This window comes from Balaenoptera musculus, chromosome 6 (assembly GCF_009873245.2).
Source record: "Balaenoptera musculus isolate JJ_BM4_2016_0621 chromosome 6, mBalMus1.pri.v3, whole genome shotgun sequence".
Lineage (NCBI taxonomy): Eukaryota > Metazoa > Chordata > Mammalia > Artiodactyla > Balaenopteridae > Balaenoptera > Balaenoptera musculus.
The window spans coordinates 64,786,168-64,811,671 of NC_045790.1; the positions used below are offsets into that span (position 1 = coordinate 64,786,168).

Below are 25,504 nucleotides of genomic sequence, written 5' to 3' on the forward strand. Positions count from 1 at the left end.
CCTAACCTCCACCACTCTAGGGGGAAGGGAATCAGGACACAGGGCCAGAACACAGCACAGGCCTGGTGCTCCCCCCACATGCCACAGGGAGTATGGGGACAAATTCATCCTGCTACCATTCTCTTTCCCATCCTGGTCACTGTCTAACCCATAGTAAAATAATTCTCACCAAGTATTCATCAACTTACAGAACAACATTTGCACAGCATTCTGGGTGCACTGGCTTCCTTGAGTTGCTATTCATTTCATCATATTCCAAAGCACTAAGGAAGAGTGGGCCACCATGGAGGTCTCCTTCCCTATCCCCTTCTTAGTCCTGTAGCTCTGCTCAACATTGTGGGCCTGGACCAACCCATTCACTTCCTGGGTAAATTTGATTGTGCCTTTTTTTTTTTTAAACTCAGAATTCTTACAGCATGTCATTCACAGCCATTCATTTTTTGGTCTCCCCACCTCTCTAGCTGCAGAGAAGGGGTGTAGGGGTGTGTGTGTGTGTATAATATATATTTATTATATAAATATAAATACATATACACACACACACACACACACACACATATATATATATATATATATATTTCCTAGTGTTTATGTTCTTTCACTTCTTTGTGCCTTTGCCCAGGCTGATCACCTTGCCTGCCACAGGAGGGCTTCACTTGTTTTCCTCCCACTCTTTAGAACCCAGTGTAGACATTTCCTCCTCCAGGAAGTCTTCCCTGATTCCCGCCCCACCCCCACCAGTGATAAATGCCCCTTTCCTGTGCCTTCATAGTACCCTATGCATAACTTCAAAGGGCTTAATATACTGTCGAGGTTTTGTTTTTATTGTTGTCATTGTTTATTTTGGTTCTTCAATTAATCCATTAGTTTCTTTGGGAGATGGAATCTTCTATGTCTTTACTCCAGCACTGACCCATCTAGCACATAATAACTACCTAAAAATCCTTGATCCATGCACGAATGAGCTAGAGTTTGCTTGTACATACAATATTGATAACCTCTTGTATTTATGCAAACTGGCATACTTAAATGCCTCCCCCTCATCACTTGGAAATCAGATATTATCTCCCTCATAAGACTGGCCTATAGAATCACTGATAGGGAAGATCAAAAAGTGATTGACAAATAGGAGGAGTTAAACCTCTAGTCGCATACTTTCTGTATCTAGCATCCCTTTGACAACATTTTTACCATACACTTATAGTACATACTCTTTCTAAAACATATTTAAGACACATCCTTACAGCATGATATTTTTGTGGTGAAATGTATTTTAGACTCTTCAGCAGATGGACCTGATGTACTCCAGCCACAATACTCTGAAATGGCTTACTTCACTGCGTGGAGTTCAATTTTCCCGTATTTGCCATTCTCACTGCTACTCATTCTTCAAGACCCCGAATCAAATGCCACTCTTCCATGGAGCCTTCCTTGATCACACTAGACAGAAAGCATCCCTCATTCCTCCAGCCTCCTACAGCACTCTGTGCCTCATTCACCTTTGTACCATCCACCACAGCATCTGATGTCATGCATGTAGATGAGCATATACAGCATATGCTCAACAACGACCATAGCAAGAATGGCCCTTTTCAGTGCTCAGTATTTATAATAGAGAAAAACTAGAAACAGACGAAATATTTGACATCAGGGGGACAGCTTAGCAAGAACCATGGCACGTGACACAATAGGATATTATGTTCCTAATAAAATGACCATTATATGACTTCTGTCCATTTATGAAAACATTCATACAAAATAATGCTGTGTGGAAAAAATATACAAACAGAATATGAACTGTGGCCCAATTTTTTAAATTTTCTGAATGCACATTTACCAGGCAATTTGAAGTTAAATGAACTTGACATTCATTCTCATTGTTTTTAGCTGACATTCATATTATATCACATGGCACTCATCTTAAATTCTCCTGCGTTTAGTATGTAGCCAGAGTAGCCTTACCGCCTTAGAAATCATCAAAAGCATCCCCGGTGACCAATGGCTGGGAATCCTCTTAAGTGCTTTACTTCACATTGTTTCAAGTCCAGATTCTCAACAGACTTAGAGAAGCTCTACTTGCTATTCCATACCTGCTTTGAAACCTACCCTATCTGAAACCATCAAACCAAGTCATACAAAAAGTTAACTCAGAGCTGACCTCTGTACCCGTGGGTGTGTTAAGAGCAAGGGATTCAGTGAGAAGCAGTGTTAGGCCAAGCCACGGAGAGCAAACAAACCAAAGAAAGAAGGATGAGAACCAAAAGAGTGTGGGGGAGGGTTTCTGTCATTCTACCACTGCCCCTAATCTGGGGTCTTCCCCTCCCAGGGCCTGCATGCAGCAAGGAGGGCAGGACTCACTCTCCTTCCACGTACACCTGAATTTCTCACTGCACTGGGTCACAAGTCCAAATGCCATGAAAGACGGAAATTCTAATGACAAGAGATGTTCCATGTCATCACGTATTTGACTTTAGGAAATTGGACTTCAGTGTGTTCTGCTTATGCCAGTTCTTCCCCAATTTTTAAGAGTCTACAAATGGCACAGATTCTATTTTAACCATCTTTTTCCTGCTATTTCATTTTCTAGTCACTTCCTTAGGTGTCACTTAAGATACAAGGCAGTAATAAGATACTTCCCATCACCAATAAAAAAAACAGACCAGGACTAACTTCTTCTTACCAACATGGCAGTGTCTTCAATAGTTTGTTAGTACAGTAACAGTAACTTTCTCTGAAAGATTAGTTGTAAGTGGGTCGTTCTGTTATCCACCTCAGATGCACTTATAAGTAAACACAAAATGCTCTAACAATTTCCATCTCCTAGTATAAGCATCACTCATGTGAAAGTCACGTGATTTTTATACACAAACCCAATACAAAAATAGAGTCTTTTAGCGTTTATTTGTCGATTGCTGTGTTTACGATATCCTCCATTTCTTTTCTTAGCCTAAGAAGAGAACTTTCAGACTATATAAGCTGGATACCTCCTTTACATCCCAAATCATCCATCACAGCAAAACCTTTTTATTAAGCCCAACACCTACGACCCTACTTGTCCAGAACCTATAAGGCAGGTTTTTAATTATATGCCAGATAAAAACCCATCCTCCTCCTTTTCTCAAGACTACCTTCTTCCAAAAGAAGATCTCATCATGAGCCCAGCCTCATCAGAAGCTCACACCTTAGCAATTTAGAAAGAATAAATGTACATGGGGCTGAAGTCAGGGCTCTTTATTTATCCAAGGTAAGTTCCCAGTTGCATCATTTTGCCGGGCTTCCTGAATCCAAACTCTGTACAACATTGCTTGGTGCAGGGTGAAGCCAGGGGCATTCAGACCAAAGGTCAAGGTAGTCACAACTGACTCATATTTATAGTCTACACACTGTCGTGTTTAGTGCTTCACTTTCTCTGCCATTAAATCCAATACCCTTCCAGCCTGAAGTTGTAGTCTACTCATAGGAAAGAAAAAGTCTAAGAGAAAAGTTATATTCAGGTTCAAGAAAAGGCATGATTGTACAATCTGGGAGCAATATACCTTTCCTCATAGCTAGTATTTTATATCTAGAAACCAAAGGCCTGACAACAGCTAAGCCAAAAAAAAAAAAAAAAAACCCTAACATTAAAAAATCATTTAAAAAATACTTTGAAGTATCTTAAAATTTAAAAATACTTTGAAGGCAAGGCAATCCTAAAGTCCTTCTCATCTTTACTGACACAAAGACAGCCACAGTATATATTATATGGAATGAGCAGTGAACTCAGACAAAATTCAGACAGTTCTCTGGCTAATTAGCTGTGCAATCTTGGATAAGTCATTTAACCTTCTAAGCACTAGGTTCCATTTCTAAAAAATTAGGAGGTTTCTATTAGGATTAAATGAGATGGTATTTACAAACTGCCCAACACAATGTCTGGCACATATGTCTGTGCCCATTTAATAAATGATTTTTATTAGCATCATTGCCATTATTTACCATGTCTCCAGGAAAGAGATGGAATAGAAAACCCGAATAATCAGAACAATACTTGTTTGGTGCTTTGAATATATTACCTCTAACTTTTTTTTTTTTTTAATTAATTTATTTATTTATTTTTGGCTGTGTTGGGTCTTCGTTTCTGTGCGAGGGCTTTCTCTAGTTGCGGCGAGTGGGGTGCGAGACTCTTCATCGCGGTGCGCGGGCCTCTCATTGTCACAGCCTCTCTTGCTGCGGAGCACAGGCTCCAGACGCGCAGGCTCGGTAGTTGTGGCTCACGGGCCCAGTGGCTCCGCGGCATGTGGGATCCTCCCAGACCAGGGCTCGAACCCGTGTCCCCTGCATTGGCAGGTAGATTCTCAACCACTGCGCCACCAGGGAAGCCCCTTACCTCTAACTTTTACCTTAAACACTAATGCATCTATGAACTGGTACCCCAAAGTCAAGATTCTATAGTATGAGAAGGCTTCTTGCTGAAATCAAGGGCCATTGGCACTCCACCCACCACCTCAACCACGACTTAATGTGAAACAAAAATCAAGCATAGGAAGTTTAAAACAATTCTGGAAATTTTAAAAGAGAAAAATTTAAACAAGTGCATTTATTCTTTGTAATTAAAAACAGAACCCAAATTAATACTAATATAATAAGTAAAATATTTCTCTGTCCTAGACAAGGGAAAGGTAAAGATGATGATGACTGATGTAGGAACTATTAAGAGTAAAAAAAATACTAAATGTTAATGTGGTGTCTCTCCACATAACTAGAGTTACAGGCACCAGGAACAAGTCTTACACTACTAACCTTTAAATCGGAAGCAAGACACACAAGCTATTCTTAGTAAATTCTTTTGGCTGAGTGATCATACAATGATTAGTTATCAAAGCTACTTCAAGCTCACTTACTGCTGCAAAGATAATTTACACATTTAAATGTGAGAGCTAGCCAGGCATATTTTCAAAACATTACAACACCAGGCCTTATTTACAAGCTAGGGATCGGACCATATTGTACCTAACCCCACCCCCAAATTAATGTGTACCAGAAATGGGAAGAATATGAAAATTTCTTACAAAATGCCAAAGCCAAGAGGAAAATATCCCTGAAAAAAGTCATCTTTTAAAATCCTGATATAAACCTACTTCTTCTTGAACAAGTAACAAGAGACACTTTCTCCATATGTAAGAAATACATGGTAAGACCCAAGAATGAGTTTTAAAACAGAGCAAAATACTTAGGAAGACCATTATCACTTTAGATGATACAATTTGTAACATTACAATCCCCATCATCACACACGAAACCGCCTTGAATTCATGCTTTGTTTTCACAGAAACTGCTAGCCAAAAGAGTTGAGATATAATAACAGAAATATGAAAAATTACAGAGGAAAAAGGGAGTCACACTGGAATCTCATCTAGGCAAGAACTATTTTGTAAGAATTAAAAGCAGTAGTCAAAAGAAATTACATTGGCTCTCCAAGAAAAAGAGGTCCTCAATACTTATAACTAATAAAAATACTTTATCGGGCTTCCCTGGTGGCGCAGTGGTTGAGAGTCTGCCTGCTAATGCAGGGAACACGGGTTCGAGCCCTGGTCTGGGAAGATCCCACATGCCGCGGAGCAACTAGGCCCGTGAGCCACAACTACTGAGCCTGCGCGTCTGGAGCCTGTGCTCCGCAACAAGAGAGGCCACGATAGTGAGAGGCCCGCGCACCGTGATGAAGAGTGGCCCCCGCTCGCTGCAACTAGAGAAAGCCCTCGCACAGAAACGAAGAACCAACATAGCAATCAATCAATCAATCAATAAATCTTAAAAAAAAAAAAAATTTTTATCAACGTCCTCTGACTGTAAGACTTCATAAGTAAAGTTATAAGGACATAAATAATTTGTCAGAAGTTTTGTGCCATATAATTAAGCAAAAATGAAATTATTTTATTATAGGATGATCAACCTGTACCTAAACACTGAATTGTAAAACACTCTAAATAGGAATACTTCAGTTAGTATTTATCTTCTATAACTAACAGAAGACCAAAAGTTGTTCTGATTACTATAAATATGGAATAGACTAAAAATGAGAGTCAAAAATCCATGAAAGGTTAATGAAAGAATATTAGGGATGTCTAGATGCTAGCACTAGCCTTTGAATGTAAAAGTATTTTTCCACAAAAAAGTTAACCCATTCCATTTATAGTCAAAATGCCTACTTGTCTACAGGCCTATGTGCACTAATTTTAACAACCCACCATTAAGTGGTGTGATCAAAATGATTTTACGTTAAAATGATTTACTACCCACCAGTGACAAGAGTGAGTTTCTTGTCTTCCTTCTGGAGTTTAGCTAAGCTTTTCAGTTAGTCCTGAACAAAACAATGTCTTTAACTTTAGAACATGTTATCAAATTCCCAAACTGGTCTTTCCTGGATGGTGCTAAACAAGAAAACACTGGGTATTCACAGAATCCGTCAACAAGCAAAAGATCTTTTGGCATAAATCCAAAGCTATCTAAAAATGACTGCCAGCAATGGGTGGGGGGATAATGAAAGATATGTTAGGAGTGGGGTGGGGCATACAAAAGGCAAGAGAGAAAAGCCCGAGAGGCGCCTAAGTGCTACTAGTTGCTTCCACACCTGACAATAGTAAATTGGACTAAATATGCATTTTAAAATACCTTGTTTACATAGCTCACAAACATACCCAAAAGGATTTTATTACTTACATTCTATTTTGATTACTACATATGTTACTACATTATATGGGAATAAAAAGGGTTAGTCACACCCTTCTTTTCTCCTTTTTTTCCAAGCATTTAATTACTCATTGTGATGTTCTTAGATAACAGTGGGTAGCATCTATGCCCATAGTAGACAGGCTCTTAAAAACAAAAACAAGACCTCTTACTGTCCATCAAAAGATAATATGCACACATTTTTTGCCTAAGCAATTTTACTTACAGGAATTTACCTTAGAGACATACTCATAGAAGTATATATTGACGAAGGTACAAGATTGTTAGTTGTTGCAATGTTTGTAACAGAGGAAACTGAAAACACACTAAATGCTCATTAAAAGAAAAATTTTAAACTGAATAGTACATTTGTACAAAAGGGTACTCTGCAGCATTTAAGAGGAATAAGGTCAATCTAGATGTACTGACAAAGAAAGTATTCATAATCTATAATTAAGTAAAAATAAGTTAAGATGTAGACAAAGTATATGAGTCTATCCAAAAGAAGAAAGTATATTTGTACATATATGTATAGAAAATATATAGATATATATCAAACTTAAGAGGAGCCACTGTAGGAAATATCTGGAGAAATAGTGGGGTCCTTAACTAATTTTTTAAATAACCAGAAGAGATTATTTTTTTAACTTTAAATTTTTTAAAAAGTAAAATAATGTATAAGTAGTTGTGTTTCTATACACCTAGAATGAACAATCTGAAAAATAAAAGGAACAATAAGTGTTGGCAAGGACGTAGAGAAACTGGAACCTTTAAGCATTGCTGGTGAGAATATAAATGGTTCCGCTGCTATGGAAAACTGGCAGTTTCTCAAGAAAGTTAAATAGAATTACCATATGACCTAGCAATTCTACCTCTAGGTATATACTCCCCAAAAATTGAAAACATGGACTCCAATACTTCTGCATCCATGTTCACAGCAGTGTTGTTCACAATAATCAAAAGGTGGAAAGAAATCAAATGTCCATCAACGGATTAATGGATAAACAAATTATGGTATATCCGTACAATAGAATACATTATTCAGCCATAAAATGGCTGACCTGCTACAACATGGATGAACCTCAAAAACATGCTAAGTGAAGAAAGCCAGACACAAAAGGTCACATATTATATGATTCCATTTACAAGATATATCCAGAATCAGTAAATTAATAGAGACAGAAAGCATATAAGTGGTTGCCAGGGGCAGTGGTAGGAGGGAACAGGGAGTTACTGCTTAATGGGTATAGGGTTATCTTTTGAGGTAATGAAAGTGTTTTGGAACTAGATAGAGGAGGCTGCTGAACAACACTGTGAATGTAATAAATGCCACTGAATTGTTCATTTTTAAATTGTTCATTTTTTTGTTATTTGAGTTTTCTCTCATTAACGATAAATACAACTTTAAAAACAATATGTAGGTAAGGGACTTCCCTGGTGGCACAGTGGCTAAGAATCCTCCTGCCAATGCAGGGGACACGGGTTCAAGCCCTGGTCCAGGAAGATCCCACATGCCGCGGAGCAACAAAGCCCGTGCGCCATAACTACTGAGCCTGTGCTCTAGAGCCTGCGAGCCACAACTACTGAGCCCGCGTGCTGCAACTACTGAAGCCCGCGTGCCTAGAGCCTGTGCTCTGCAACAAGAGAAGCCACTGCAATGAGAAGCCCGCATACAATGAAGAGTAGCCCCCGCTCGCCACAGCTAGAGAAAGCCCGCGTGCAGCAATGAAGACCCAACGCAACCATAAATAAATAAATAAATTTACGTATTTATTTATTTAAAAAATAATAATAATATGTAGGTAAGACCACAACACCAACTGCCACTGAGTTGCTTTACCCCAGAATAGTGAGACTGATACCAATGTGGATGGGCATCTTCCGCATCCAGATGCCTCTCTGTGGAACACTCTAGATAAAAGAATGTCACCAGGGGAAAAGAAAACCTACTAAAAACCAGGGACTGTAAGTAAGCACTGTCCCCAAGGCAGCAAAATGATCCATTGCCTGAGACACACCCTAGTTCAGCTTTAGGATAATGGCTGAGAGGACAGATGGCCCTGGTTGCCTTTAGTCTCCTTTCTCTCCAAACTTAATCTACAGCAATGAACATCTAAGGAATTCCCACCCTCCTTTACAGGTGAGGAAACTGAACCATGGCTCATACACAGGACCCTGGGGAGGAACTTGCAAAAGACTTACTGATTTGTGTAAAAGCTGCTTGTTACCATTTTATCAAGTTCTAGAAATTAGCATTTCCCCTATTCTCTCAACACAAATCTTCTCACTAGTAATCTATTATATTTGGAAAGACACCCTAAACAGCAGTAGAATCACTTTACAGTTGATTCTCTGATGGTTCTTCTTTTTGGGGTGGGAAGTCCCCTTCAGAGTACTTTCACAGCAATAGAAATCCACACCAGAAAAAGCACTGTCCTTTTAGTTACTTGTTTTCTGGGTCACATAAATTAACTTAGTTAATCCTTCTCAACAGGCACCAACAACTGCATTTTACTTTAAGCTATTTGCTTTGGCCATTTCATTGTGATTATTAGGAAACAAGAGAACTTCAAATCAAAAGGGAGCTTTTCAAAACTTCTTAAAATCAAACTGTTTCTGTAACAAGAAAGAGTGATATGAAGAACTTTTATATCTTTGTCAATTCTCTTAATTGGAATAAATAGATCATCATCAATACAACATGGCTAAATCAAAAGAATTTCTTTTATATGTTAGAGGAGGATGGAGTAAGAGTGACAGGGAATCTTAACTCTCCAGATTCTTACATTCAATTTTTTCAAAATTTTCCTCATTTTAAGTGTCATTATTAAACATTACTAATGCTAGTTCTAAAATTACAGAAACTAACAGTTAAAACCCCATTCAATATATTTGAATACTCAAAAATATCTACACTTGTAGATTTGATTAATTCTCTACTTCAGTTCGTTGGATCTTAAGATATTTTACAAAATATAAACAATCTCAAGCTTATTAACAATTTAAGATTTTAAAGCGTTTCTGCTTCTCTTTAATCCTTGGCAGGACTGGTTCCCATCATTTCATCAAGAGTTCCTGAAATGAGAACTCTATGTTAAGGTGGAGGACTTAGAGACTTACAAAGTCAAAAAGAAATCATAACTCCTACATTTTTAATCATCCATCCTCCTGGTGTATGATTTACCCCATAATTCCCACAAGAAAATGAATAAAGTTTTGAAGAACGAGTTATTCCCAATGTAAATCTACAGTCAGCCTCTGTCAATCATGTTAGCCTTTTCCCCTGCTTAGCCGTTCTCCACCTCCTGCCAGAAAACTACACCACTATTTAATTGCTTTGTGACTTCACATTTTATTAAGAGGCAGAAAAACATAAAGAGCTAAAACAAGGAGATAAGCCCATTGCCGTAAATTGTCCCCTTAAGCAATGAAACTTGCCTCTCTAGTGTAATAAGGTGGGCACTGTGAAAAACCCTGACAAGTGCAATTCTGCCTAAGTCCAGAGCTCCCATCACTTACAGAAACCCTTACAGTTCTCTGGACTGCAGTGCCATAGATCAGAACCTGGGGCAGCCAACTGCATGCGTTCGAATGCCAGTGTGAAGGGCACAGCCTGGTGAGTCACTCTGCTCTCTACCCTACTCCACCCCAAATTTATGTTCTGTTCTCATGGACCGAAAAAAGCGGTGGGGGCAGGAGAGAATGAAGAGAGAGAAAGTTGTGAAAATTTTCGCAACCTGACAGCACGCCATCTCCCATCCTTTTTCCCTGGAAATCAAACTACTTGTTATATAACCCAGTGAAACGTTTAGCAAAATGTTCACCTTCATGAACTTGGAATAATTTTCCCCTTTCCCACTCTACTGGCTTCCCTTATAAGTCTCCATTTCTTCCTCTGTACTGAGATGGAAATTATTATCAGATTATATTACATTCCTGAATGTGCCCGAGCCCCTGCTCTCTGGAAGATTACATCCAGTGATTCCCACAAACTAAGTAGGCTTGGTGTTCAAAGCCCTGGGAAAATATCAATGAGTAACTTCTCTAAGATGCTGCCAGCCAGAAAACAAAGGCTTCAAGTGTTTTTAAAGCCCATTGATGTATATAAGAAAGTGGTTTTAAGACATTGTTCGGAAAAAGTATGCAAGTATATGAGTGTACGGGGTGTCTGTGTGTGTGTGTGTGTGTGTGTGTGTTTGTGTGTAAAGATCTAATATATTTACTAAGTATAAAAAAGGCTGAAAAGGTATACAATAAACTCAGCAGTGGTTATATTAAGGTGTGGGATCAGAAGGTGGGATGTAAGAGTTTTTTTCTTCTGTACACATGTTTTATGGCTTGAATATGTGACAATGGGTAGGCATTATTTTTGTAATTAATTTTAAAAGCTAAAATATGGAAAAGAATGGTGACTAATCTTTCAAAACCAAAAATCAAAATACATGTGCTGCCAAAGCATTTTCGTCCCTCATCTAAATGCAAGAGACAGTTAAGGAAAAGTAATTTAGTCATTGGAAAGTTGAAGTTTCCAGGCTTCAGTAGTTTTTTTTTTTAAAAAGGCAGACACAATATCTAAAACAAGATTGTCAAAATTTCTAGCAGGCTTCACAACATTAGATATTTGAGCAAATAGCACAAGTCCCTAAATTGGTAACATTATGTCTTCCTTCCTCTTGGAAGCTAGGCTATGGTAGGTGACCCCAGGAGCATCTTTCCTGATACTGGGCCAGTATTCTCATGAGGAATTTGGCTCAAGTCTATGAACAGTTTCTGCATTTACTTTTTGCAAAAGGACTACCCAAGGAGAGAAAAACAAACGAAAGAAACAGAAAACAACATCAGAGTCCTTAAGGACTGTAGTTTGGGTTGGAGTTCTCTTTAAAAGAATTACAAAAAGTGCAATTGGCTACTCATTAGGGAAAAAATTAATTTTCATTCATATCTCAAGTCATACTTCAAACTAAGTTTCATACAGATGAAATATTTTAAAATGTGAAACAAAGCCATAAAACTACAATTAGAAAATATAGGTAGATTTCTATGCAATCTTGTGGTTAGAGATGTTGCTATTCATTCATTCATTCTGCAAACACTATGTACTAAGCATTACAGACCTGGCTGTGGACCACACAGACACAACCCCTGTCCCTATGAAGTCAGAGGCTAGAGTAGGAAATAGGAAATAGAAGATAAATTAAAAATAATTACATATTGATGCATGCTTAAAGGGGGAAAAAACCCCAGGATTATGAGATAGAGAATACTAGAGGGAAAGACCAATGCTGAACAGGAAGGCACTCTGTCTGAGGTGAAAGTTAAGGTGAAGCCTGAAGAATGAGGACTATGGTAAGAGCGAACCACTGATGTGCACCCTGTGAAAAGGACAGTTTTCTAAGAGCTGTGCATGAATTAACCCACTTAATCCTCTCAACAAGGTGAGTTAGGTACTATTACGATGATGATTCCCATATTACAGGTGAGGAAGAGGTGAAGTAACTTGCCCAAGGAAGCAGAGCTAGTGAACAGGGAAGCCAGGTGACCCCAAGCAGCCTGCTCCAGAGCAGTGTCTCGGGAACTGGCTCTCTGGACGAGGAGTCAGCCATAAGAAAGCTGCATGAGCGCAAGCGTGTGTGTGTGTGTGTGTGTGTGTGTGTGTGTGTGTGTGTGTGTGTGTGTGTGTGTGTGTGTGTGTGTGTGTGTGTGTGTGTGTGTGTGTGTGTGTGTGTGTGTGTACGCACACATGCACAAGACATGTTCCAAGCAAAGGAATAGCGCCTGCAGAATCCTGGGAGTTGGAAAGAGGCTGACGGGTTCCATGAATTGAAAGGAGGCCAGTGGGGCTGGAACAAAGTGTTCGAGTGTGACAGAGGTGAGGTCAGAGAGCAGGCAAAGATGGATCATGCCAGGCCTTGCAGGCCATGGTAAGGAGAATGCCATGACCGGCTTAGGCAGGGGTGTGTCAAGATGTGATTATACTTGAAAGAGATCATTCTGTTATGTGAAGAACAGACTTCAGGGGAATAATACCAAGGCATTCTTGCTTCGTAATTAGTCTATGTGGAGCCATAGAAAAAAGATTCAACCACCTAAAATTAAATATTTACCTACTTTTAAAAACACTGTACAGGACTTCCCTGGTGGCACAGTGGTTAAGAATCTGCCTGCCAATGCAGGGGACCCTGGTTTGAGCCCTGGTCCAGGAAGATCCCACATGCCACGGAGCAGCTAAGCTGGTGTGCCACAACTACTGAGCCTGTGAGCCACAACTACTGAGCCCACGTGCCACAACTACTGAAGCCCACGTGCCTAGAGCCTGTGCTCCACAACAAAGAAGAAGCCACCACAATGAGAAGCCCACACACTGCAACGAAGAGTAGCCCCCACTAGCTGCAACTAGAGAAAGCCTGCGCGCAGCAACAAAGACCCAAGGCAGCCAAAAATAAATAAATAAATAAATAAATAAAAATTTAAAAAATAAAAATAAAAACACTGTACAAAATTCAAAGGCAAAGGAGATAAAGATCTATAATATTTTTTATAATAAAAGAGAGTTTATAATAAAAACACTTGCAAATCAGTAACAAAAAAAGCAAACATCCCTTTGGAGAAATGGGCAAAGAACATGAACAGGTGGACTTCCCTGGTGGCGCAGTGGTTAAGAATCTGCCTGACAATGCAGGGGACACGGGTTTGAGCCCTGGTCTGGGAAGATCCCACATGCCGTGGAACAACTAAGCCCATGCGCCACAACTACTGAGCCTGTGCTCTAGAGCCCACGAGCCACAACTACTGAAGCCCGCACGCCTAGAGCCCGTGCTCCGCAACAAGAAAAGCCACCGCAATGAGAAGCCCGCACACCGCAATGAAGAGCAGCCCTCACTCGCCACAACTAGAGAAAGCCCACACGCAGCAACGAAGACCCAACACTGCCAAAAATAAATAAATAAAAATAAAAATAAATAAAATTTAAAAAAAAGAACATGAACACAATACTCACAAAAGAAGAAATAAAAATGCCTTATAAACATATGATAAATGTTCACCTGTGCATAAAACTGGATAAAGTTTTTTAAATTCTATGATCTATAGTTAAAAAGAGTGTGGGAAAAGAAAACCTTGCATAATATCAGTGGGATTGTAAATTGGTTGTCTTTCAGGTAATATAGATCAGAGACCTTTTTCCTGATTTTATAGTAAGAATAATTAAGAGTAGCCTCAAAATTATAGTTACCCTCATAGGCACTGACACACGTGTCTAGAGGGAGATTTGTTAAGTACATACATTCCTAAACTAGACTCCATCTACCTTCAATAATTATGCAGCAATGATATTGACATGGAGAGAAGTTTACAACATACCAACTGAGAAAAGTAGGTTGCATATTTACATTTAAAAAAAATTTTTAAGCATATACACATAGAAAAACCTCTGGAAGAACATTAACAGCAGTGATGTAACGGTGGTAGGACTGTGCACTTTCTGTTTTAAAATTTTTTTATTTTCTAATTTTTTAAACAAGTTTTAAAGGTTACGCTCTATTTACAGTTATTACAAAATATTGGCTATATTCTCCATGCTGTACAATACATCCTTGTAGCCTACATTACACCCAATAGTTTGTACCTCCCACTCCCCCACCTCGATATTGCCCCTCCTCCCCCAACCAGTAACCACTAGTTTGCTCTCTTTATCTGTGAGTCTGCTTCTTTTTTGTTATATTCACTAGGTTGTTGTATTTTTTTTAGATTCCACATATAAGTGATATAATATAGTATTTATCTTTCTCTGCCTGACTTATTTCACTTAGCATAATGCCCTCCAAATCCATCCATGTTGCTGCAAATGGCAAAATTTCATTCTTTTTTATGACTGAGTAGTATTCCACTGTGTATATATGCCACATCTTCTTTACCCATTCATCTGTTGATGTGCACGTAGGTTGCCTCCATATCTTGGCAATTGTAAATAATGCTGCTATGAACACCGGGGTGCATGTATCTTTTCTAATTTGTGTTTTTGTTTTTTTTTTTTTTCAGATCTATACCCAGGAGTGGAATTGCTGGGTCATATGGTAGTTCTATTTTTAGTTTTTTGAGATACTTCCATACTGTTTTCCATAGTGGCTGCATCAACTTACATTCCCATCAACAGTGTAAGAGGGTTCCTTTTTTTCCACATCCTCACCAACATTTGTTATTTGTGTTCTTTTTGATGACAGTCATTCTGACAGGTGTGAGGTGACAGCTCACTGTGGTTTTGATCTGCATTTCCCTGATGATTTAGCGATGTTGAGCATTTTTTCATGTGCCTGATGGCCAACTGCATTCCTCTTTAGAAAAACGTCTATTCAGTTCCTCTGCCCTTTTTTTTTTTTTATGCCATGCCTCTCCTCCTTTAATTAATTAATTAATTTATTTATTTTTGGCTGTGTTGGGTCTTCGTTTCTGTGCGAGGGCTTTCTCTAGTTGCGGCGAGCGGGGGCCACTCTTCATCGCAGTGCGCGGGCCTCTCACTGTCGCGGCCTCTCTTGTTGTGGAGCACAGGCTCCAGACGCGCAGGCTCAGTAATTGTGGCTCACAGGCCTAGTTGCTCTGCGGCATGTGGGATCTTCCCAGACCAGGGCTCGAACCCGTGTCCCCTGCATTGGCAGGCAGATTCCCAACCACTGCGCCACCAGGGAAGCCCTCTGCCCATTTTTCAATCAGGTTGTTTGTTTTTTTGATGTTGAGGTGTATGAGCTGTTTATATATGCTGGATATTAATCCCTTATAGGTCATAGTATTTGCAAATATTTTCTCCTATTCACTAAGTCATCTTTTTGTTTTGTCAATGGTTTCCTTTCCTGTGCAAAAAGCTTAAGTTTAATTAGGTCCCATTTGTTTACTTTTGCTTTTATTTCCTTTACTTTAGGAGATGGATCCAAAAAGATACTGCCATGATTTATGTCAAAGAGTGTTCTGTCTGTTTTCCTCTAGGAGTTTTATAGTATCCAATCTTACATTTAGGTCGTTAAGCCATTTTTAGTTTATTTTTTTTAATATGGTGTTAAAGAATACTCTAATTTCATCCTTTTACATGTGGCTGTCCAGTTTTCTCAGCACCACTTATTGAAGAGACTGTCTTTTCTCCATTATATATTCTTGCCTCTTTTGTCATAGATTAATTGACCATAAGTGTGTGGGTTCATTTCTGGGCTCTCTAGGATTGTGCGTTTTCAACAGGTCCTTTTATTTCATCTATATATCTTTCATTTATCTACCAGTCAATATACATCACTTTTAATATTAAGCAAAGTATCCAAGCAAAAAAATATCTAGGACATCATAAAATAAAAATATAGAAATGCTAAACTGTCTTGTAAAGGAGGTCATAGATAGAAGACTCAGTGTAGACTGAAGTTGAATCAGAAAATGGTATGGCAGAAAGGGACACTGGGAGGCATTTATCTAGTCGTAACTCCTCATTTCACAGATTAAGAAACCATCTAATCTCCCTACTTCACCTTTCTGACTATAAGCACAGTCCTTAACAAAGGTTTCCAGAACCAAAAACTGAACTAGTGCTTCTTCTTTCTCCACTGATTAAAACAGCCTACACCAAGTACAACTGTGGACAAATATCATCACTGCAGTACTTAACTTCTGAGCAAAGGGTACCCCAGGACTAGAGCACAGCCTGATAGCCACTGTGGTATTTGGAAACAAGAGGATTATTGTAGAGTGTGATTTCCTCTCATTCCATAGGCAACTGAGGAATTTACCTTTCCTAATGTCGAGCCGGTGCCTGTCTTACCCTTTGCTCACAAAGAAACATCCTTGTCTGGCAAGTGTACATCCTCAGCACCCCTAGAGCAGGGTTGCTGGGGTCCTAGAATCTGCCAAGTTGGTGCCTAAACATTATCTGGGTCCTGTCTCTTGTGCTGCAAAGGTCTTTGGTGGCCCTTTCTATTTCCCTGGCCCACTTCACACCTTGGCTATTCTAAGTAGTTCCTCTTTCTCAAATCAAAAACCCCAAACCCACCACTCTTATTCTCAACGAATACTTTCTTCTTTATTTAGGAGGTATAGTCAGGCCATAAGTCTTCAGCCCTCTCAAATATTCCTTTCTACCTCCAGGCACCTGAGTCTCTATCCTCCATCTCTTCCTTCCCTCCTCCCTGCTTGCTGCAAAGAAGGAGCCCCCCTCCCTCCAGCTCCTCAGCCAGCCCTATGGGTCCTGCGGTCCTGGCCTCTTCAGTTTTCCCTTCTCTTTCTGATCCCACTCCCTCCCTCTCCCTCTTTCCTTCCCTCCTCCCTCCCCACTGGGTCCCTGCCTTCTTTTCAATATGTCCAAGTTCTTTATCCCAACTCTGCTTCCTCCTCCCAGGCGGCATCCCTCTTTGCTCCTTCCTTTTCTGGTACATTTCTACACCTCGGTATCTACACCTGCACCTCTTCAGTCTATCGTTATATGTCACGAAGTATCAAGAGTAAGGATTTACAGTCGGAAGGCCTAGAGTACACACTCAGCTCTGCCAGTGACCATTTCCATGACCTCAAGTGAACAAGTCACTTAATTCCTCCAAGTCAGTTTCCTCCTCTGTACAAAGAGGTTAATGATACCTGCTCCACCTCCCTCACAGTTATGCTGTGAGGATCAAGCGAGATAATGCATGTGAAAGTGCTCTGTGAGCTTATAAAGCTCTTTAACACTTTAGTTATTCCTGTTACTACTCTCCCTTCAGTATCCTGACCTTGCATCATCAACAGAGACAGGGATGGTTATTCGTGACCTTCAGGCTGCTCACAGTGTTAACATACAATAACACAATGTCAGCACCTGTAGTTTCTACTGTGAATTATTAATTTGGTAATAATCATATTTAATTTAAAACAAGTATAGTTGACCCTTGAACAACGCGGGAGTTGGGGTGCCAACCCTCCACACAGTCAAAAATCTATAGTCGGCCCTCCATACATGTCTGGCTTCCTCAGTATCCAGGGTTCCACATCCACAGATTCAACCAGCCACAGATCGTGTAGTACTGTAGTATTTACTACTGAAAAAAAATCTGTGCATAAGTGGACCCGCGCAGTTCAAACCCATGTGGTTCAAGGGTCAACTGCATATAAGCTATGGTTTTTTAATTATGTGAGCATGGACTTCTGGAAGACAACAGCAGTAGCCAACAATTACTGAGTACATACCAGGAGTCATGCACTTGTTCTAGAATACTTTACATCAACTATCACCTAGCACCACCACAGGAAAGGGCTTTATTATTATTTCCGTTTTATTGATGGGGAAACTGAGGCAGAGCAGTACTGCCATGATTTGAACCCAGGCATCTACCTCTAGAGCCCATGCTCTTATCCATTGTCCTGCAGTTCCTTTAGTGACAAAGGGAGGTCTACAGTGGAGACAGAGAAACCAGTCAGGAGGCTATGGCTCTAGAGGGTTAGAGGCAAGAAGACGGACCTGACCAAGGACACCTGGACTCTTTTAAGAACACAAACAAAATTATTCAATTGCCAACTACCAATGTCGTTGAAGGCTTAGGGTCATCAGGCACTTCCATATTCTGCTAGTGGGAATATAAACTGGTACAACTTTTCGAGAAGGCAATTAGCAGAATGCATCAAACACTGAAGGATACATTCCCACACTGTGGCTGACTCAGCAATGCCACTCGCAGCAATCTGCCCTAGAGAGATAATCATGGATGTGCACAAAAGATGTTATTACAATGTTGTTTGTAAAACTAGATCACGAAAAACAAATAAATGTCCAACAAAAGGAAGTGGGGTAGAGAAACCATTGCATACCCACATAAGTGAATACCATATAGTCATGTAAAATGATGCTTCAGGAAAAAAGGTATAAGCACATTGTCAAGGAAAAAAAGTATGTAAAAAAGCCTGTTGGTATGGGCTTTGGCATCTGACTGGTTCAAGTTCTGAGTGGGTTTACCAGCTATGTGAGCATGGGCAAGTTATTTAATTTTTCTGGGCTTCAATTTTCTTGTGTACAGATGGGGATAAGAAAGCACCAACCTCATAGAGCTGTGAGAATTAATAAATTAATGTATGTAAAGGGGTTGGTACAGAGCTGGTACAGAGCCTGGCATGGAGCAAGCATGTGATAAATGTTTCTCATTTGCAAAAATATAGCAAGTTAACACATACGACACACACACCCCATTACAAATATTTGTAAAAACAAATATTATAAATAATGCAGTAAAATTGTAACACTGGTTATCTCTGGAAGTGAAATAACACATTTTTTTCTTTTAAATTCCCTGTATTTTCTGAATTTTCTTTACTTGAATAAAGCCAGCAATATATTAATACTTAAGTATCTTCATTTTTTCAAGTAGACTTAATAATAAATACTCCTTTCAATTTATTAAGTTTCTCTAGTATAATCCAGTCTATGCATCTTGTGTTAAGGAAATGGGGTACTTTTATTGATTTAATCTGAAGAGTAATACATTTCTCCCTTTATTCTTCAAACAGCTTGCTCATATTTCATTATATAAAAGTCTTTTCTGCACTCATATATTTGAAGATTAAGAGCACTCTGAAGTGATTATTAGAGCATAAAAGGTAGAAGAAAAGAACAGATTAATGTCTCTTAAAAAGCAAAGTTAAAGAAGAAAAGCATGACAACTTCATGACAGTTATATGGAAAAAAGTATACCTTACCTAAGTATGTAAGGCCAGAAATTACTGCAATAAATATCTCAACTCCATGGACAATTTCCTAGTGTGGTCAAAAGACAGAAGTAATTCAATAGCTCAGCAGTCCATCCAGTACAGTGACAATCATTCTAAAAGAAAAAAAGAGTCTCATTGAGGGAAATGTGATGGGGCAATACTCCTTTCCAACAGGAGAGGGGGAATCAATTACTAGAGACAGCTATGCAGCTTATTATGGTTAAGTCATTCTCCGGTTGGGGGTGGAAGGTGCAGGCCAGAATAAAAAAGAACCTGGGATATCATGCAAACGTGAGTCTCCTTTGCTTTAGGTAAAAGTTAGTCATTAGCTCTAGGGTATCTCACCACCAGTTCAAAGAAAAGGGCTGGTTCCTCACATCCTTTCACCTTCACTTCCATTACTGCTCTCCATGTATCCATCAATATGTACATAAGTCAGCTCATGAATACCATCAATTTTTATATTTGGTATCTTTGTCATTTCAGAATCAGACAAGCCCATAAGAAATACATGGCCTTTCTCTGAAAACTAGCTCCACTGAGGATTTTCTTTGTGAGTGGCAGTTTCCCTGGATTAAAACTTTGGGATTGTTTTCACGTCATCCTTCTCCATCATTGCCCATTCCAACATCAGTCGACTGCCACTTTCCCTTGAATGTCCGTCCTACTGCTCTCTACTTTTTTTTCCACTGCTATGTCTCCACTAGTACCAAATTCTCTGGTACCCCCACCTGTGTACAACAGCAGCCTCTAACCTGGCCTCTCTCTGCAGAACACTACCCATCCAACTGCTTTCATTCCATTACCTTGGTAACCTTGGATAGTCCCCTATCTCCTGGGTCTCAGTTTTCTTAACTGTAAAATCAAGAACTGATTTCAATGTCTCCATCCTCATTGTGCTTTGAAGTCAGATGTGTTGAATCCTGGCCCAGTCACTCTAAAAACTCAGACAAATTATATTTCCTCAGAGCTCATTTATTATGCATAAAATGCGAATGATATCATCTACCTCTAAGGTTACTGTAAGAATAAGAACTATGAGATCTTGCACCTGACATACAGCATGTACAACAAATATCAGTCATTCCCACCCCACCATACAGGATACCTCCAACTCAAAAGTTCTTTGTTCTTCTCATCTCCAAATCTAGCATTCTCCTACATCCATATCCACAGTGGTAATACATTTCTCTTCATTAAATGTAAACGCCTTTGCTGACTTTCAGGCTCTTCCATAATCTGGCTCTACTTTATCTTCCTCCGGCTTCCAACAAACACCTTCTGTCTTCGTCAGGTACGTCTTATTATGTTCCAAAGAACACATACTCTTACACCCTGATTTTGCCACTATCACTCCCCGTGCAAGATACAGCTTTTCTTATCCCCTCTGTCAAGGCCCATCTTGAGTTCACAGACTTGGCGATCCCACCTTCCGTATAATTTAACTCTCACACAGTGTCTCAATGGTACTGGCCATTGTTTCGAGTTTACTGAGCTTAGTTAGCTCTCCAGCTGGAAAGCGACTATTCTGATTATTTTAAGTTAGTTTGTCATTTTGGCACGGACTACATCAAAGTTTTTACAAACCTGGTATTTTTTGCATCAGCTCTACAAATGCTCTTTGAAATTTATAAGCCTTTGTGCCTTGACCCATGATTCCGTTGTTAACTCCACTATTTTTGTTTGTGCGGAGAGGCTCACACAAGGAGCTTATTCCATCATCAATAAGTAGACCATTCACAGACAGCCCAGGGGCCTTCTCCTAGAGCGAGAGATGACTTCTAAGTATCTCCAACGTCTGTAGATTTTGAGTCAAAGCCAACACATTCTAATTCCAAAAACCATTTTATGACCAAACTCCAAGCAGCAGCAGGAATGACTCACAGTAAGGAAAGACTGGCTGCTAGACTTTTACCTAAAAAAAGATGACGGTTGAACCACTAGGACTAAATAAAGGTTCTAAGGGGAGTTAGTAGAAGACACAGTGAAGGTTCAGGGAGATGGAGGAAGAAGAACCAATGAAGGAGACAGAGAGTGGTTACAGAGGCAGGAGGATAACCTGGGGGTGGAGGGTGGGGGTGGAGAGGCACATCAACCCAAAGAAAGATAAGGGGCTTCAAGCGCTGTGGATGGGAACTAACAAGATGTCACTGGATAGAACGATTAGTAAGGAGGTCACTGGTGACCCCTGAGGACAATTTTCCATAGGGCTGGCCCAGGATGTGGACTGCAGGGGATTGAAAAGAAGCCAGGAGGGCAAATGGAGACAAGCAGAGGCTTTCCTGTTAAGAATTGTGGTTATCAAGCCAAAGGGTTTATGCTGGTCATTCTCTACCCTGAAGTTACTTACTAGTCTGATAAAAACTCTCACTATTATTCCCTTGCTCCTTGCCTTTCCATATGCACAGAGCTTGACTACTGAAAATAATTTAATGGAAACCCTTGCAACCTCTCTCTCCTGACACCACCCTTGTGTGCCTGGTTTTGGTTCTCTAAGAGACCTTGCGGAACCATTCAACAGCTACATGCTATCAAGTCTGAACATCTAAATTATATTTTCCTGCTCTAGGTAAATAACAGTTATTTATTTAACAAAGAAAAAGAAAATAGACACTGAAATGTATCCGATCAACAGAGCAAAAATCCAGATTCAGGTCAGATACCATATTACTACCTTTGGGTAACCTACATAATAGATCCGAATTGTCAAAAGATAACTTTAAATGCTTTTTCTTCCTTCAAAGTAGTGCTTGTTCTTTACCAAAAGTTTATAACAATCCAATATGAATAAAGAAAAAAATTATAAGCATCATTAGCATTTTTGACTTTTCCTTCTACTTTGGTATGCTTGCATCACACGTTCATAGACATAATAAACAAATGTGTAAGCATATGTAATTTTTACTAAAAGTGAATTCTAGGCATTATTTGTAACCTACTTTTCCCATTTATTTTTATTTTGATGGAAGTGTTGTGTCACTTATTAGCCTTCTATGCCTGTATTTTTAATGAATGTACAATAATCAATTTTAATAAACCCCCCTGAAGCATTTAAGTCACTTCTAATTTTTGATTATATAGATAAAGCTGAGATGGATATTCTCAAACACACCATTAAGTATTTGCTAGGGATAAAGTCATGGGTCAAACGTATGAAAAAAATATGCATTTGATATTGTTGACAGCTTGTCCTACAGGATGTTTCACCCAATTTGTGCTCTAGTGGTATATGAGTGGTATATAAGTGGTACACTTCTCCATATTCCCTCTAAAACTGGGTGGTATTAATTTTTAAATTATCCTATCTTATAGATTCCAAAAGTTCACTTTTATTAGCATATCTCTGAGGTTGAACACTTTTTTACTTTTCTGTACTTATTGTATATGCCCTTTGTTTTTCTGCTACAGTGTTCATATTATTCATTTGAGCATCTCTTCATCTATGAAGGATATTATTAACTTGGTACCCTAATAATGCAAAGAAGATGGTATACTAATTGGGAACCTTCGGCTATCAGGCACAAAACCAACCAATTCCAGCCTATTAGAGCCAGAAAGGATCTCTACCACAAGGATACAGAGGCATCCTTATATAAGGATACTATGTATGAACTTTGACATGTGTTGCAAATAGTTCCAATCTTTAATTTTATCTCTAAAATGGAAATACCACTACTTCACTAGTCTACTTCGAGGATTAAAGAAAATACAGGTAAAGTCATGAATGGAAGTAGTTATTGTTAAAGCAAGCAAAAACTCAAAAAACAAACAAAAAATGCTGTTTCTTACTAAGTACTTACTAAGGTGCCTTATTCTTTCGATCCTTACAATGAGCCCATTAGGCAGGTGTTATCAGTCCTCTTTTACAGATGAGATGTAATAGGAATGCATAGTTAGTAAAATAACAATTAGATTTTTATTTTACAAATGAGCTCTGCATTGATCCTAAAAAAGGCTTGGTAACAGAATTATTCTCAGCTGTGTTTTTAGTAACATTTCTTTCTTAAAAGTCATCCCGGGGACTACTCCAGCCCTTGCACCAACAGTAAACCAGGTTACTAGCTTCTGCACCATCTATTCTTTTAAATTTCACATTAGTGACCTCTCTTCTTCTCCCTCCTCTATGATGTGCCTTTACTATTAAGTGCCATTCTGGCAACAAGATACACATTTCTGTTTAGGAACCAAGGCCACTTCATCAGTCACTATTAACTGAACCCCGTGACAGACACTTTAGTTTCTAACATTCCAAATACCCTTAAAGGTGCTTCAGCTGCTTATATGTAGTGATGTCTGTAGTAACAGCATACACCTGAACCTATGCTTTTGTCAGGGGTGAAGCAGCACTGTGCTGTATAAATATTTTATGCACAGCTTGTACTGAAATTCTAGATGAAGAGGCATTCACAGTTCCTACGTAATATGCTGATTGCCCAAGACCACATATTTTTTATTAATGCTTTGTGCAAGCTTTGCCATCTTCTATAGCATTCCCCTTGATTTAATCCTAAATATATACCTCCAAAATGTTTTTATTTTTTTAATACATTAGTTGTGCTGTGGCCAAGGCAGCATCTAAAACAATGGCAAAAGGAAGGTAGCTGATCACTGAAACTGGATGCACTCACAATTAGTCTAGTCGCTGAGAATTCTGAGGGCAAAAGTGCATGTGTGTGAGCCAGGTAGGTAAGTTTCTCGGCAGGAATATTAGCAGAACTAAATTATCCACTGCCAGAATAGGGAAAAGGAAATCTTTCCCCCATACTTTCATAAATTCAATAAGATTTATAGAAATGCTTAAGAATTTGAAGGCTACTCTTCTGGAGTAAGCAGGCTTACAAACTGGCTTTGGAAACATCCAAACAACAAATGCCTCAGACTCCTGCCAGTCCGGGGCAGGTACAGCCACCCATAAATCAGCAGCCGCGAGGAAGAGAAGGTGATGCCTCAAAGCGGGGCTCTGCCCGCAGGCGACCGCTGCTGGGTGGCCGCACAGGGGGCAGAGCCCTGCACACCGCCTGCTGCAGCCAGCGCTTGGAGAGTTTCTGGCTAGGAGGCTTCCTCGATGTTTTCTCTCTGGACTCTCCTCATTCACGTGGGGAGAGGGCTCTGGCTTCCCTGCTTCAGGGAGGCTGTGGTTGGGCTTCCTTAAGGAGGAAAGGGTTTGAGAAGAGAGGAACACCCTCCCACCCCCACCCCCCTTCATACTAAGAGGAGATTCTTAGAGGACAGTGAGTGTGAGACTCAGAGCAGCTGAAGGCCATACCTGTTCCCTGGCAGCGCCCCCCCAGATGTGTGCCAGAGCCCCAAGAGAAAGGCCAGATGCTGAGCTTGGTCTCCTGGCTGTGACAAAGCATCCTCCCCAGCCTCAAACATGGCCCAGAAGCAGCAGGGACCGGTGTGAACAGATGACCCAGGGCACTTTCCTGCCCTCGTGACATGTAGTCAGAGTCTGGAAGCTTGGCATGACCCCCTGGGAGAGTGGTGTAGGAAAGAGATCCAAGCCTGACCAAGGTTACTTTCCTGCTACCCCAGGGGAGCAGAAGCTTACGGTCAAAACTAATTTGATTCAGGAAAATGCACTATTTCTTGCACTCCTGAGTTTGTGGACTCACAGTCATTCCCAATTCAAATGAACCACTGAGCGAACAAATGAAGGAAGAAGGGTTAAGATCTAGTAACCTACATATTTTTCTGACAAAATTAGTTTCACTTCATTGGTTTCTATCAGTGGGTCAGAATGTCATTCCGAATAAAGAAAGCTTTTAGAGCAGAGATTCATGAGGCTTTTGCGTCATGCAGGCATTTCCCCAGGAATACCCAGCCTCGCTCATCACCACTGCTATTTAAAGGGTCTGCACTAACAGAGACAGGGGTCTCCGGAGGCATCTGAGGCTGACAGCCACAAGGCCTCATGGAGTGGAGTCACTTTGGAAAATTCACCACAATTCATGACCCTGATTCAGTCTGGCTCAAAGTTTTTCAGTTCTAACATCCAGATTTTCTAGGAGCCAAAGATGATTACTCCCCCAGAGTGGGGCTAATGCATAAACACACAGCAGCATGTTAATGGTATATGCATGGGGGATGGCTTTTGTCC

At 39.8% G+C, this 25,504-nt stretch overlaps 1 protein-coding gene across 3 annotated transcripts in view; it reads right to left on the reverse strand.

Annotated features, from left to right (window-relative positions):
* KANK1 (KN motif and ankyrin repeat domains 1) overlaps positions 1-25,504 on the reverse strand; it is a 192,126-nt gene that overhangs the window by 105,211 nt on the left and 61,411 nt on the right. For all 3 annotated transcript variants that reach the window (XM_036854719.1, XM_036854720.1, XM_036854716.1), the window contains exon 2: positions 19,393-19,517. The gene's annotated coding sequence lies outside the window, so the exon portion shown is untranslated. The remainder of the gene's footprint in view (positions 1-19,392; positions 19,518-25,504) is intronic.